The sequence below is a fragment of the Echinops telfairi genome, unplaced genomic scaffold, assembly GCF_000313985.2.
Source record: "Echinops telfairi isolate 266 unplaced genomic scaffold, ASM31398v2 ScPeMD7_5868;HRSCAF=6743_1, whole genome shotgun sequence".
Lineage (NCBI taxonomy): Eukaryota > Metazoa > Chordata > Mammalia > Afrosoricida > Tenrecidae > Echinops > Echinops telfairi.
The window spans coordinates 2003116-2020808 of NW_022109768.1; positions in this window are offsets into that span (position 1 = coordinate 2003116).

Sequence of the window (17693 nt, forward strand, 5' to 3'; positions counted from 1 at the left end):
ATGAGGGTTTGAAAGTACACTGGCTTGGGTTGGGCATACGTTAGTCCTCCAAGTATCATCCTTGCTCTTAAATACTTTAAAGAGGTCTTGTGCAGCAGATTTCCCAGTGCAATGTGTCCTTTTGGTTCCTTGACTGTCACTTCTGTGAGCATTGGGTGTGGATCCAAGTAAGAACAAAGCATTAAATAAGCAGATATATCCACATCTTTGCTCTTGATAGTACTATTCACATTAGCAAGAATATCAAAACAACCTCAGTCCTCCCTGGTGAAAGAATAGATAAATAAACTTTGGTGCATGCACACAATATTCAGTATTCATTATTAATGAAAAATGATGAAACTGAGAACAACCTCATGATCTGGATGAATTTAGAGGACATTGTACTGAGTGGAGTTAGTCATTCATAAAAGGACAAATATTGTATGAGATCACTGTTATTAAAAATAATTAGAATAAAGGTTTTCATACCAAGTGAAGTAGACTTTGATGACTACTTGGGGTGAGAGAGTAGGGAAGGGAGGGAAAATAATATGCTAGAGAATAGCTAGATATTAACTTGGGTGAAGAAAAAGGCAATATTCTACAGGAAGAAGATGGGGAAAAATGAGTTAGGTGAACAGAGCAAGTCATTGGGAAGTTTGATAAGTTGTGTAAGTTGAATTCAAATGATAATATGATATGTAAATCATATGTGCTTCACAATAAAAAATATATATACTTATGTACCGTAACTGTGGGTGGGGATAAAGATAGAAAGGGTGCATCTTCTGCAAAAGAAAGAAAGAAAGAAATGTGTTGAAAGGCTCTTATTAAAAAACAAGATTTGAAAACACAATAATAAAGTATAAAGAAAAAATATAATCTCATTAATCAAAGGTAATTGCTGTTAACATTTTGGTGTTTTCCTTCTTATATATGAGTGTCTGTAACATTTGCATATCTAGTTCTATAGCATAGTCTTTAATTTAACATTATAATATATTTCCATGCGACTTTTCTTTAAGATCTTAATATCTACATATTATTTTAAATGTAATCTCATTGTCTTCTATGTAAAACTACCATCAATTACATAACTATTATCGATATGTATTATAATTAAGTGTTTTATTTTCTGAATTATAGATAAACAATTTCCTATTCATTTTTATATCTTAGCAAATTTTAATAGGAAATTTTCACTTAAAAGTGGCCATACCATAAAGCAATGAAGTTCTATGAATGTAACTAACACCTTTTTACGTGTCAATACCATTTCATACTAATTTCAGCTGTCTTAGAATATACTTGCATAAGCCACGTATTGCTAGGTGCCCTCCAGTTCGTTCCCACTTACAGTGACCCTCTGCACAACAAAAGGAAACACTGCCTTGTCCTACACTATCCTCGTAATGGTTATGTTTGAGCTCATTGTTGCAGTCATTGTACTACTCCACCTCATTGAAAGTTTTCCTCTTTTTTTGCTGATCATGTATGTCCATCACATATCATCTAATTATGTCATTTGTTTTCTCATCTCTCCATCCTTTTTATAGTAAAAATATAAAAGATACTATTCCATGCATGGAGAGGGCTATTGTTGAAGCACCATTAGTAGGGCCAAAGAATGGGAAACAATTCAAATCCATCATCAGTAGCACACTTGTTAGAAAAATTATGGCACATGCATACAATAAAATGTAATGTGATGTGTTAGTCCAGATAGACTAGAGAAACAAATCCATTGGCATTATATGTGTGTAAAAAGAGAACTTTACATGAAAGAGCAAGTGTATATTGAGAAACAACCCAGCCCAGTCATGATCAAGTCCATAAGTCCAATATTAGCCCATATGTCCAAATCTAGTCCATAAATTCCTCTTTAGACTCACACAGCCATGCAATAATGCTGAACGCAGGAAGATCACATGCCAGTGGGTAGAACGTCTTGTAGATCCAGTGGTGGTGGAAGGATCTCAGTGCTGGCGTGGGCCTCCAAGTGGCTCCTCTATCTCCAGGGCTTTGGCTCCATCAGTGTGTGTCCATGTGGCTTGTTAACAGGAATGTCTCACAGGGAGTGTGTGTCTGGCCTCCAATGAGCTATTTATCTCTATAGCATCTCCAAATGAGGTCAGTGATCTGTGACCTGATTGACAGGCTAAACTCCACCCCTTCACTCTAAATATTCTCACGTTGAACACTAGATTCTGTAACTGCCACATGTGACTTTTCAAGGGAATTAAGATAATTAAGAGGAATTGAGTCTATAATCTATGATACCGAAAAAGTAAAGCACGACGTGTGTCATTTGTGTAAAAATAAGGAGTTGTATAAATGGTTATTTCGGAAATAGCTTACAGGGTTGTCTCTGGAGGCAAACTGGGGACTGGAATTTGGGATGGAAAGGGAACTTTATTGTTACCCAATTCTCTTTTATATTATGTGCATTCTTTATTATGGGCATGTGTTACCCCTTTAAGAAGTAAACCTAAAAATAGCACCATTCTTCTCAATCTATTCCAAACATGCCGCCTCTCCCTCATCTGCTTCCTTGAGACTTGTGTGGCCTCTTCTCTCCTTTGCAAGCCTCTCTCCTTGAATCCTACCATACTCTGATTCCACAGTCCCGGGAACCTTCACCTTTCAGAATGAATTCTCCACTAATTGATGGCAATGCCTTTTATCAATGTTACAAACCGCATGGGAAAACTTCTCCCTGAACTCGGTCCTGCTGATAATCTTAATCTACTCAGTCTAATAACAAACTCCATCATTCTGACTTTTGTTTATCACTCTTGTTTCCTAGTCTTCTACTCTGTCATCTCATTTCCCTTGGCTATAAAAATCCACAAGGAAGATTGTAGGGAACCATTAATAGGTTTAAGATCAAAATTAACTTGAAGAAGATTTGAAATATAAAGTGGAGACAATTTTAAAGAGTTGGGATGTGATAGTAGATGTGCCCTTTGGAATACTGTGATATCAACATATAAGATTAATTTGTCCATGATTTACCTTTGATGTCTGAGAGTTTTTCCTGCCCTATTCATGTTCTACTATAGAAATGAAGTGGGAAAAAGAAAAGTAAGGAGTATATAGAAAATGCACTACTCTCAATACCTAAAGTTATTTTGGAGAAGCCAATGGAAGCATAATTAGACACTGCACACTGACCCAGTACAACAATGATCTCAGAAACTACTTGAAACAAATAGAGAGGACAATCTTGGAATCCTAGGCAACAATTGAAAAAAAAAAAAACTAGACTGAACAGTGATTGAAAGACGAAATGACTGTGAACAGTGAATCAAAAAAAGATAGAACAGAGAAGATCTGGCACAGCATAGCCATCTTGAGACAAAGACAAATCATTCCTGCTGATGAGCAAAGGCGGTCCTTCTCAGGAAATTCCTCACAGAACACAGAGCAGTGTTTCCCAAACGGGGAAAAATAAAACAATCCAGGGGCTGGAAAAGCAAGACCTACACTTTGCCCTGGATTCTTTGATATGTTGTTGTTAGTTGCCATCAAGTCAGTTTTGATCCGTAGGGACATTATCCACAACAGAAAGAAACACTGCATGGTCCTGAACCATCCTCACAATTGTTCCTAACCTGAGCCAATTAATGCAGTCATTGTGCCAATCCATTTCGTTAAGGTCTTCCTGTTTGACGCTACCCCTCTGCTTGACAAAACATGACGTTCTTCTCTAGGGACTGGTTTCTCCTGACAACATGTCCAAAGTTTGTAAGACCGCGTCATCATATCCTTGCCTCTAAGGAGCACACTGGCCTTATTTCGTCCAATACAGATCAGTCATCCTGTTAGCCGTCTATACTTTCAATATTCCTCTCCAGTCCCACAGTTCTTGTATGGCCTTTTGTATTCATGTCAGATTTTCACATGCATGTGATGCAATGGAGAATACCATGGCTTGGGTTAGGCACTCAGTCCCTAAAGTAATATCCGTGCTTGTCAAGACTCTAAGGAGGTCTTGTGCAGAATATTTACCTAATGCAATATGTTTTTTTAAAATCATTTTGTCCATGAGCATTGATTATGGATCCAAGTAAGACAAAACCCTTGACAACTTCTTTCAATATAGTACGAAAGTTTTTAATTGCGGAGCAGTTAGTAATTATTTTTTCTGAAAAGGAGGTGGTAAGCCAAATACATTTGTGAACCTGAGACATATAGTAACATACATGGAATGAAATAAGTTTTATATAGCTGGTTGCAGGCACCCTCATGCAGTGAGCACACTATGTACCACTTCCTTCCACCTTCCTGGTGATTAGCCTCAACTCCCTGTCCCTGATTCCTGGGTCCCCGGGGAACAAATTTTGAAATCCCCTACACCCAGTCTTGATTGCCACCTCTGCCCTCCTCTGTTGCCATCCCTCCCCACGTTGGACATTCCTGCTGAGATATAGTGTTGGTCATCCTACTATCCCACATGCTTATCAAAACGAACATCCTCACCCCTCCTCCTGCCTGTTGCGAGGTGGTGAAACATGACTCCAAGCACCCCTGCCCACCACTATGTGAGAGTTAAAGTTTGGTGTCAATTTGACTCAGCCAAGATTCTCAGTAGTTTGGAAGTTAAGTTGTAGTGAACCTCTAACATGAGCTCTATTAGAATGCAATTACTTTCATGGTAATATCTGCTATGAGCAGCCAATCAATGGAAAGGAATTTTCCTAGGGGTGTGGCCTGCTTCCAATATATGTAGAAAATCGGTTTGCTTTTCCCTGGGTTTAGATTATGCATCCAGCTCGTAATCTGTTATCTGGGTCTTTGGGCTTGAGTCAGCAGCCTGTGATATTGACTGCTGAGAGTCATCAGCAGCCTCACATCTTGGATTCATTTACCTCCGTGGCCAGAAGCCTATTATCTGACCTGCAGATCTTAGGTTGATCAGCCGCTCTCGCCACCTGAGTCAGGCAAAGCCTTCGCCCTGACATCTCTTGCATGCACTGGGAACTTGTTTGGGAACTACACTTGACAATTGGGTGAATCATTTCCTTATATACGCTTCTATATAATCTTTCTATATAAACTTCACTGATTTAAATGCTCTAGAGAACTTAACCTGTGACACATTCCTTTACCATTTCCTACTCATTGTTTTCCCTTTTTCTTCCTTTTGCCTGCAAGAGTGAGTGAGTATGCAATTGTATGGTATGCTACCACTCCCATCCCCATATTGTCTGAGAGCGAGCAGCAACTACTCACCCTTTCCCCATCTGCTAGAAAGCATTGCTTTTGTCCCTCCTAACCAGACAGACACATGCCATCGGCCACCTCACCAACTCAGCCAGTGCCACTGCCTGCTCCCGTGCTACTGGACTGACAACAAACATTGACTGATACCTTCTAAACCTGCCTTCAGTCAATCCCACATGAACTGTAAGCAGAGACTTGCACTCATGTACCTAGCCACTAGTGCACTCATCCAGAGACAGGTGGTATGCAGTCCAGTGGGACAATACTAGTAAACAGAGAACCATACCTGCCCACTTGCCTCAGTGCGTCAAAATACAAGACAACAAAATCAGGATACAACAGACAAACATAGAATAAATAAATAAAATGCCACCTCAGTGCCCCAGAAAGATCAAATCACCCAGAGCAGCAGGAGCACGTGACTTCAGCAGGTGATCAAAACCAAAAGCTAGGAAACCTTGCCGGGAAGGAAAAGGTCATGCAACTATGGGATAAGGAACAGAAAATGTTTGTGTAGAGAGCCCTTCAAGAGATCAAGAAGGAAATCAAGGCGAAGAGGCATAAGTAAACACAAACAAAACTGCAATTCCAGGAAACACTACAAGAACAAAATGATAAAACAAATAGACCACCAGAAACCATACAACATAATGGGAGTAGCGATACCATGAGGGTAGGGGGCAGGGGGCAGGCAAAGGGGGAGAAATGGGGAACTGGCTGCAATGATCAACGTTGGAACGCCCCCCCCACCCACCCCCACTCCTGAGGGACGAACAATAGCAATGCGGTGAAGGGAGACAGCAGACAGTGTAAGATACGAACATTTAAAAATAATAATAATAAACCATATAAAAACAGCAACTAGAAATTTAGAAGACTAATGTTAAATTTTCAGAAATCGTTAATAGATTAAGAGGAGAGAGGCATAGAATTGATCGAATGGAAATCAGAATAATAAAATGAAGGGCAAATTCTTTGATAAAGAAAAATGTATAAAGTCTAAGAAGAAAACTCTTAATGTTGACACAATATGTCTATATCTTCCCTTTCTTGAATTGAGGGCCGATGTCTTTATGACAAGCATGCCAGGAAGGGCGGAGCCATCAGGACAAATCACTTCACACCAATGGAAATCCAAGAATTGAAAGAAAGCAACACCCTGCCCCAAACCCCTTTATTCATCCAGCACTCTCCCAAGGTTGGTCCATGCAAGCGTGTTCTGTGAGCATCACACACCAGAAGGTCTGACGAGGAAGAGGTGAGGAAGAGGTTTCTCGTTCCTGTTCACCTTCTCCTGAACCTGGAAACAACTCCGCGACCACTACAGAAGGGCCCCCAGCTTAGACCCCTGGGGTTCAGATCATGGTGCTGAGCCCTGATGTCAAAATTGTTTTGTCTTAGTTTGTTCCGTTGTTTTGTTCCATTGTAGCTCTTCCCCAATGGCCCTCAACTGCTCAGAAGTTCCTGGAAGTGAGGACGCAGGAGCAAAGGAAGCCGAAGGCCCGAGTAGCATGGTCCGAATGAATGTGAATCCCTCCTGAATGAGAACCTAGACTATCTCTTGTGTGCAAGTGCCCCTGATTTTGCCCTCCACCTTCTCCTGCAGCCCTGTTGATGGCGGAGACAGAGAAGATAAGAACTTACAGCCCATATCTCCTGGAGAGGAAAACTGGTCATCGGGCTTTGCATAGAAGGTTCCACCTTATGCTCATAGTACATTGGTTTTTAGCATGTGTTGGGCACTCACACTTAAAAGGACAAAAGGAAATGTCAAACACTTGAATGAACTTGAATTATAACATTAATATTATTCAACATGTCTACTTTGCAGGCTGAAGTGATTCATTCATTATTTGAGTCCTGCTTTTGTCCTTGGTAATTTGTGGTAATGATGCTTTTCTTTTTAATATAAAGAGGTAAAGAAATAAAAACCTGAAGAGATAAAAAAAAGAAAGAAAGAAGAGGGCTACTCTGTGTGTGATGGGCCTTCCAGAACAGGAACGGTGCCAAGAAGAAAACACATAAGAGAGAAAATTTGATTAAGACTCATTAGCCATCACCCCGAAAACAAACCATATAAAGAATTTTCAAAACTAGAATAAAGGTGCAAGACTGAAAATAAGGATGCAGAGATATCAATCAGCAAATAATGGTAATTTCAAAATAAACAAGGGACTAAATGCTGTAGATACAGACTGTTCATGTGCAGTGGAAGTCAAGGTGATGTCAAGATAGGACAGACAGTTTAAAACTTAGGCGGGGTTGGGGGGAAGACATTTCAGGAGAACCATAAGAAAACTTTTTCAACCAAAATAAAAAAGAAGAAAATCATAAAGATAGTATATACACAAGATCAACAACACTGAAGGAAATGAAAAGAAACTCTACATACAGAAAGAACTTAGCATAGAAAAGTAAACAGAACAACAATATAATTAGCACCACCACAAAAAAACACAACAAAATGACTGCAGCAAATTCATACCTATCAAAAATTACAACTGAATATAAATGTATTAAATGCATCGATGAATGAATGGATAAACTATGGTACATACAACCATTGGAGTATTGGGCAGCATTAAAGAATAACAATGAATCTGCAAAGCATCTCACAAAGAGTGAACCTAGCAGGCATTATTCTGAGTCAAATACCGTATATATTCGTGTATACGATGAGTTTCTCAGCACATTTTAATTTTTATTTTACTCTCTATATATTTTAATATATATATAATATATATAATCATTTTATTAGGGGCTCATACAACTCATCACAATCTGTACATATGTCATTTGTGTCCAGCACATTAGTACATATGTTAACTTCATCATTCTTACAACACCCACTTTCCACTTGAGCCCTTGGTCCCCCTCCCGGTCTCCCTCCCCCTCCCCCTGATAATTTATAATTTATTATTATTTTATCATTTCTTACCCCATCCCACGTCTCCCTCACCCACTTCTCCGCTGTCCGACCCCCAGGGAGGAGGCCACATGTAGACCTTGTCCTCTTTTCCCCCTTTCTCCCTCACCTTCCCTCCACCCTCCCACTATCGCCACTCTCTCCCCTGGTCCTAGGGGGTTCATCTGTCCTGGGTTCACAGTATTTCCAGTTCCTGTCTGTTTCAGCACATTTTAAATTCAGTTTTTGTGACAAATTAGGTGCCTTGGCTGATATTTGGGTTGGCTTATACTCGAGTATATATGGTAATCCAATCACAAAAGGAAAATTGTTACACAAAACTGCTATCAGAAAACATCAAGAAACAGTTTGTGCACAGAAAATAAAACCAAGCAAGCATTCTTTAATGGTTACCAGTGACGGAAGGGGGAGGTAGGGGAAATTGCTAACGCAACATGTATTAACTTGGGTGAAAGAAAGACAATTGAGGGTAGTGATACCAGGAGGGTCGGGGGAAGGTGGGGGGAGGAAAAGGGAACCGATCACAATGATCTACATATGACTCCTTCCCTGGGGGATGGACAACAGAAAAGTGAGTGAAAGGAGACATCGATCAGTGTAAGACATGAAAAACTATTTTTATAAATTATCAAGGGTTCATGAGGGAGGGAGGGTGGGGGAAGGAGGGAAAAATGAGGAGCTGATACCAAGGGCTCAAGTAAAAAGAAAATGTTTTGAAAATGATAATGGCAACAAATGTACAAATATGCTTGACACAATGGATGTATGGATTGTGATAAGAGTTGTACGAGCCCCCAATAAAATGATTTTTTAAAAGACAATGCATAATAAGGAGTTCAGTATAACATGAGAAAGTCAAAGAGACAAGACAGCATGAAAGAATAAAAGACAAAAGCAACAAATATTATTACATACACAATTCTGCTATAACAGTAATAAGCAGTTATTTACAAATGGATACATAGGTAAAGATGTAAGCAGAACAGATTTGGAATTGCATATACCCATCAGCATATATAGATTTGAGAGAAGCTATTTCTATACATACATTAGTTTCTGTTGCAAATGGCATATAGTAGAGCATATGATACCTTTGAATTGTGTTGCTGGAGAAGAATATTCAAAGTACTAGGGACGGTTCACAGGACAAACTGATCTGTATTGGAGGAAGTAAGGCCAGAGTGCTCATTAGAAACAAGGATGGCAAGACTTGGTCTGACAAACTTTGGGCAAGTTGTCAGAAGAGACAAGTCCCTGGAGGAGGACATCGTGTTTGGTATGGTGGAGAGGTAGCAAAAAGGACCCTCAGTGAAATGGATTGACAGAGTAATTGCAGCAATGAACTCCAGCTTCGGAACAATTGTGAGGATGGCACAGGACCGTGCAGTGTTTTGTTCTGTTGTGCCTAGGGTTTCTATGGGTTGGAGACCACTCAATGGCACCTAACACCACCACCCACCACCACCACCACCAGCAACAACAATGCATATCGGGGAGGGGGGGGGGGAATAGTCTAACGTTCTAGCTATAACTAACCTTGAGAAACTGAGTCATTGGACTTCAGGGCTTAGGGCCATAGTCGTCTTGGGGTAATGTAGGTTAATTGGCATTCATTACTCAACTCTCACTGCCACCCAGTCAATTTTTTATGAGCACAGAGACTCTTATCTTTCTTCTGAGGAGAAGTTGCTGGGTTAAAACTGCTGATCTTTCAGTTTGTAGTCCAATGCTTAACCCACTACACCTCCAGGACTCCATGACCTAACATGGTCCATAAAACCCATGTCGTACATCCTACTTTAGGGAGCAGCAACTGGGTCTTGTAAGCTTCTTAATGCCCATCTAAGATACAATTTTCGGTCTCTTCCAGTCCACTCAAAGACTAAAGAAAACCATCAGTCCCAAAGGGCTGATTGATCATATGAACCATAGCATCCATTAGCCAGAGATCAGAAGAGCTAGTGGTGCCTGGTTACAACTACAGACCTCCCTGATTAGCATCACAATAGAAACTTCCGGACAGAGTGAAATACGACTGTAGAACAAATCCAAGATCAATGGAAAATGACCAGATTTAGTCTGATAGAGAATGATGGAATCCTTGAGATTCTGGTTCTTCAACATCCTTCAAACGTGGAAGTGAACTGACTGCTGGAGATCACCTTTCAGCGAAACAAGAGAGAGGTCAAAAGTAAACAATTAAACCTTCAAGGTATGTGCTTCTCATAGAAATCAACCATAGGCTATCAAGAGGTCAGTATATGCCCCCCAAAACAAGTGCAGGATGCAAAAGGGGCCGGGAAAGATGGGTGAATTGAAAAAAGGGAACCCAGGGAAGAAGTGGGAAGAGTATGGTGACATTGAGGGAATTCCAGTTAACGTCACAAACAAGATGGGTATAAATTGTGAATGGGGAAGTACTCTGCGCTGTAGACTTTCACTCAAACTACAAGAAAATGTAAAAAAAAAAACCAAAAAACAACAAAAACCAGACAAGAATGAGCAGATGTAAACCCTATAGATAACGATGGTATGTTCTACACATGCTCTTGTGCATGCTCACACACACGCACACGCACAGCTAATTTGGAATAATATCTGTCAGTATTATCAAATGTTAGTGATCTGAACTCTAGGGTTGTATATAAAATTGTAATTTACATTTACTGTACTAACATCCAATCTTGGTTCTGTTGAGTTCAAGTACATGCTTTTAATTATTCTAATTCCTCTAAATCTAGAAGATAAAACTATTTTCTGTCATATTTTCTTCCAGTCAAAAGGAAAGGACGATTAAGCAAGGACCTTTCTTACAGTGTCTTCCAGCACACTTATGAGATCAGTCATAATATTTATATATACTCATGCACTTTGAAATCTCAAGCTGCTCTAGCCAGCTGTCATTTAGTGTCAAAATCCGGTCATTTTAATGTGAAACAAAGGTCAACCAGAGGCTTAGCTTATTATTGTCCTATTAATGAAATCATTTGTAGCTATTGAACTCTGTTTAAACGCCGAACAGTCTATCCCTATTGAACCCTCCTGTTTCTCCAGGTTACATGAGATATTATGATTAGTCACCAAAAAAATACAGAGAAATGTAGAAAAATTAAAAATAGAAAATTAATATTCAAAGTATTATCAGCAACCAAAAGCATTCACAGTCTATGATGGTCTATACAAGTTTGTCCTGAAGTTTTTTAAAACAAAACAAACACAATTCTCTTTTTTAATCCAAAATAGTAGGGGATGACCATTTTTTACAATGCTCTTTTTAGAAATTATACAGTAAATAGTATTTCAATTTTTTCCAAATTGTTGTCCTTTAAAAGATAAGGATTTAACATTTTTTTCTCTCACTCTTTGGTTTAAAAAGTACAATATTTATTTTGTCTAGTATGTTTTTCTTGCTTCCCTGGTGAATTTTTTTTCCCAGATTTTTTAATTATTCCTGAGGAAATGATGAAAGAACTACATCTTACTTCTATCTTCAGGAGAATCCAACTCCAATCCAAGACTGATTGTCACAAGGCAGAATTCAGACATGCTTATATCCTCTGTTCTTCTTCTGAAACTAACTGCCCCTCATATGTATTCTATACTTCTGTGCTATACTTCAATAGTCCATTACATAAGTCATACTGAACTCAGACAATACTCATGAGTAGAGGGCTTATTATTCTTGGTGGTATAGTGGGTTACTCTTTGGACTGCTAACCACAAGGTCAGCAGTTTGAATTCACCAGCTCCTCTTAGGGAGAAAGACAAGACTCTCTGGTCCCATAAATATTTATAGCTTCAGAAACCCAAAGAAGCAGTTCTACTCTGTCCTACAGGGTGCTATTAGTTGAAACCAACTCACTGGCAGAGAGTTTGGTTTGGATTTTTCTTCACAGGTCACAAGTCAAGATCAGAAAATATTAAGGATACACTCCTATTGTCCTCAGTATCTCTTGTCTGCCATGTTGGTAGGCAGATAGCTCTTGGGTCATCAGTTTCTCAATACACAGGCCTTTGGCTTCTGCTCTGCTTGAAAAAGCATTACAAACATCCATTAGAACTGATAAATAACCAAAAGGCACACCCCACTCTGAAAGCCATCCTCCTCCTTCTGTGTCTGAGAATCCCACTTCTTTATCTCATGATCTCCATGCTATGGCCTCTGGTATATCTGTGACCACTTCTCTACACAGGGATCTCGGTGCATTTCACTCATATCATTTCTTTCTGCTCAGGGGATACTCTCTTCCTGCTTCTGTAAAGACTCATTATATACCCAGTGGAAAACTGACCGCTCATCAACTTAGAGTTCTCTACACCTTCTTTGCATGCTATTACCCAGTTTTTCATGGGAATTATGAAGACTATGGATAGAAGAGCCATATGAGTAATTTCACTTTACTGTAACACCTTAAGCAACTTTGTTAAACTGCAACAGAGTGATGAATTTTACAGAATTATCTCACTACAAGATATAAAAGCAATTGTCAATTAATGTTTAAAAAAAAGAATATGTAGGATTAATAACGTTGCAGTTTGATTGGAGAGCAAAGAGATAAATGGCTCAGTGAGCCTTGCCATTCTGTCCCTTGTTCTCTGATGGTCAGACCAGTGTGCCTTAGCTAGTTCTCTGCCTCAACTTCCGAGCTACACTACCTGTGGGACACCCAACCCATGGACTGTGCCACTGTAGTTGAGGTTCCTTCAAGACCTGCTTTGCCACACTGCTGGCATACATCAATTGAGCTGGGGACTGTCGGATCCTATCATTTGGCTGACTGTTGGTGACCCACCCTGCTGTTTGCTGCCTGTGGACGGACTGCCTGCATTGCTCTATGGAAGACTCAGCTGTCTGCTTCCTTGACCTTGAATCCAGCAGCCCTTGTAAGTCGAAGGACTTCTGGTATATTAACTGATTAAAGGAAGTGAGTTGAACTGAGGCCTCTGTATTGCTGTGTGGACTAATTAGCTGTTATATTCCTTCATGCTGTATATATTTATCCATGTATAATATATATAATCATAAGTGTCCTGGTTTTGTTTCTCTAGCAAACCCTGTGTAACACAAGTTATGAGGGCTTTTTAATTCTTTTCATTGAGTTGTAATCCACACTAAAAGCTGCAGACCTGGATCTTCATCAACTAGTGCTTCAAGTCCTCCTCCACGCTTTCAGCAAGCAAGGTTGTGTCATTTGCATATCTGAGGTTGTTAATAAGCCTTCCTCCAATACTGATGCCATGTTCTTCTTTAGTACAGCTTAGCAAAGTATTGCTCAGCATACGATTGAATAAGCATGGTTAAAGGATACCACCCTGACCCATACCTTTCCCAATTTTAAGCCACTCAATATCCCCTTGACCTGTTCAAATAACTGCCTCCTTTCCATAGGTCCTCTCTATGTACAGGTTCCACAAGAGCACAGTGAAGTATTGGGAATTCCCATGCTTCCTTCTGTTATCCCTAATTTGTTATTGTCCAGAGTCTATTGATTTTGCACAGTCAATAAAGCACGAGTAAATATCTTTCTGGTAGTCTCTGCTTTCAGCCATCTGTCCTCAGCCATGATACCCTGTGTCACATCCTCTTCTAAATCTGGCTTGAATTTCTGACAGGCCTCTTTCAATGCACTGATAAAACCATTTAAAAATTATCCTCAGAAAAATTTACTTGCATGTGATATTAATGATATTATTTAATAATTTATGCATTCTGCTGGGTCTCTTTTTGAAATTGGCACAAATGTGGATCTTTCATTCAGTTGATCATGGAGATTAGTGGTTCTAAATTAAAATAAGTGTCACCAGTGAGGTCCTGCTTTCTATTTTCCTTTTTCTTCCAACCAAGTCTGACGACTTCAATGCAGGCCACAGTTGGTGGGCAACTTAGATTCACCCAAAGTTGATTTCTAGTGCAGAAAATGATAAGGCATTTTGTTACAGTGTAGTTTTATCTCTATAGGTTTTCTAACTATAATGAAATAATTCAAAGTTCTGGAAACTGTCTGGGACACCTTGGGCAGTGAGGTTCAGGACCTGTGACTGGGCCTTCCAGGTTTCCTGTGGGTGATGGTGCCAAGGGTGGATGTGACTGGAGAAGTTCCCATTCGACATTTTTCTGATGGTGAAAATATTCATCGTCATGAACTGAATTAATCCCCCTAAAATATGACTGGGCCATGATTCTCAGTTGTTTGATAGTTATGTACTGATGTAATGTGTCAATTATGTGAGGATTCCTCATGACATTGTCTGATGTGGTAAACAAATAAAATACATGGCAATACACATAATCCCAATACAGGTATAGCTCTGCTCCAAATGTAAGGGGAGTTTCCCTTGGTGATTTTTTACTCTGCAATGACTTTTATCTTACCAGAAATAAAAACAAAGAGAAATGAGCAGAAAGAAATGCATCTACTACCACCAGGAAGCAAGGTTGGTAAGACTTTGGACATGGTATCAGGAGAAACCAGTCCTTGGAAAGGACATGTTTTTCTGGGTTTTCACTTTTGATGCTCACAGTAATACATATACTTTAATGCATCCGAAGTTATATATAGATATAGATATGAAATTAAGTTAAAAAAGTAGTGCTACTAAGGGTCATAGATGCACAGGTTTATTTCAAACATAATAGATTTAAACATGTCTCTGTCATCAGTGGATGGTTGTAGATGTTTGTCAGCAATACATTTGCCTTAGTCTCCTTAGAAGCCTTCAAAGAAGTTCCAACCCAAACAGTGGCTTCTGTGTATTCTTTCCATCTTCTTTTGATGCTGTCTGCATCATTCAGTATATTGCCCATAGAACCTTTCATTCGTGCAACTCGAGGTGTGCATCAGGGTTACATCCTTTCACCATACTTACTCAATCTGTATGCTGAGTTGATGTTGACTCACAGTGGCCCTTTAGGGCAAGGTAGAACTACCCTTGTGGATTTCTTGGACTGTAACTCTTTGTGGGAGTAGAAAGCCCTGTCTTTCTCCTGAGGCGAGGCTAGTGGTTTTGAGCTGCTGACCCTGAGGATGGCAGCCAAACATATAACCACTACACCACCAAAACACAATAAAACAAATCTCATTGCCATCGAGCCAATGCTGATTCATTGCAACCCTATAGGACAAGGTAGAACTGCCCCTGTGAGTTTCTGAGATTGTACTTGTTTATGTGAATAGAAACCCTGTATTTCTCTTGCAGAATGGCTAGGGGTTTCAAACTGTAAACTGCAGCTCAACACAGCCCAATGAGTAACTACTACAAGACCAGGACTCCTAAAATATACCAAAACATCAGCTAAGTGGAAGGTAAAATGGAATAGGCCTTGCCTGATGTGTTTGAATGAGTGTTGATCTAGTAACAAGTTACAGGAGTCCAATTTCTTATCTTTTAAAATGTGTATATATATATATATATACACACACACACACACACACTATATATAATATATGTTTTTTTTAAATCATTTTATTGGGGAGCTTGTAAAACACTATCACAACCCATACATCCATCCCAGAAAGCATTCTTGAAGATAAATGAAGTAAATACTTTTTCAAGCTCCATCAATTTTAAGGCCAGGCCTCTTTAACCGATATTTTGCAAGAAACATAGCATTGTATGCTGTCTCAGTCCAAAAATAGCTACTTGTCTACCGTAAGCAGGTTTCCCAGGATACAAAAAGAGAATGTCCTAGTGTCCCAGCACACCATTTCCCCCAGCAGTCCCTAATGCCTTACTCTTGGATCATGATTCTCATCCAAAATTTAAACTCTTTTTCAAATCATTCGTTTTTAAACTAGCTCAGTTGAGTTTGGGGCTATCTAATATAACAAACAGCTAGGTTCATATTTCTGAGGGGTTAAGCACTGATTTTACCACATGGTTTCAGATTATCATACAGTAGTGACTTGTATGATGCTGGAGCCCTGGTGGTGCTATTGGGGGAGTGTTCGACTATATGTTCCTGTGAAGATTTGCAAAAACCAAAAACCCAAACTCACTGTCATCATTACTAATGGTGTTTAGCAACCCTATAGCTTTCCACAGCTGTAAACCTTGACAAGAACAGAGAGCCATATGTTTTTCCTGCAGGGTGGCTGGTGGTTTTGAACCACTGACTTGAGTTTATCAGTGCAACACTTACCCAATTGCACCACCAAGACTCCTGTGTAAACATTTTCAGCTTTGGAAACCATATATCGGGTTTTAATAAGTCTTAATTAACGTTGTGCTCTAAGATATGCCATTGGTATTCCAAATACCAGCAAGATCATGCATGGCAAACAGGTTTCAGCAGAGCTTCTAGACTGATACTAAGGAGAAAGGGGAGATGTAGTCAATTGATATGGCCATTCTAGCTATAATCCTCTGGCTTCTATGCCTGTGCCTATAATCCCATTTTGGAAGGCGTTATATGATATGCTAATGGACAGGATTCCAAACACCACTATTCCCACCCCTCACACACACAAAAATTGCCATGGAGTTGTTTACTCATAGCAACCCTATAGGACAGGGTAGAACTGCCCCTTTTGAGTTCTTGAGACTGTAACTCTTTATGGAACTAGAAAAACCCTGTCTTTCTCCCTTCAGAGTGGCCAGTGGTTTTGAACTGCTGACCTTGTGGATTGCAGTCCAAAAGGTAACCACTATACTACCAGGGTTCCAATAGAGAAGATTAAGGTGGCATTAAGTCTCCACCTTAGTATAGGACATAAACCAAATCACCACCCTTTGTTTCCTGGAAGTTCTGCTGAAAGATGAAAATCACATCTCCATCAAAGCCATTCCTCTGGGTATAACAACCGTCTCAGGACACAGAAAAATGCCAGGGCCATTAGAAGAAATAGTGGAGCATTTTCAAACTCTCTGTCTAAAGTGACGGAGGCCAAGTCAAACTCTCTGTCTGAAGGGATGGAGGCCAAGACCAGAGGCACCAGAGGCTATGGCCTGGAGACCATGAGGAAGAGCAAAAAGACAGGTGAAACCAGAGACCAAGACAAGGAGACCTGAGATAAACCAGAGGAGCAGTGTTGACCCTATGAGATTGGGAAGCTGAGGAGTGGGCAGTGGTCCACGGATGCAGAGGTCAAGGGACCATGTAGTTCAGAGGCTGAAGACTAGAAAGATTTAGCTGCTGGCTGAGAAAAGATGCTGCTGTGTACCAATGATTATATCCTTTACTGATCCTAACTTGTAGAGCCCTGTTACTTTCACTAGTAAACCCCTAGAATTGTGAGTTTTTTCTGTGCATTCAATAATTGCAATGAATTGAAACCCAGAATCCAAGTAGCATCCTGGGAGTAACGGTTGATCTCAGAATAGGTAAAGAAAAATCGAGGATGGAGGCCTGTCTGACCTTTGCCTCATGGTTATAGGGAAAGCCAGAGGAGGTCAGATATGGCCCCCTTTCATGCCATTTTTTTTTTTTCAAGAAAAGGCCTGGAAATTTATGTCCAAAAATTAGCCAATGAGAGTATTATATATCTCAGCAGAATATTATCTGATATAGTGATGGAAGATGTGCCCAAACATGCCAATGATAATGAAGATGACACAGGAC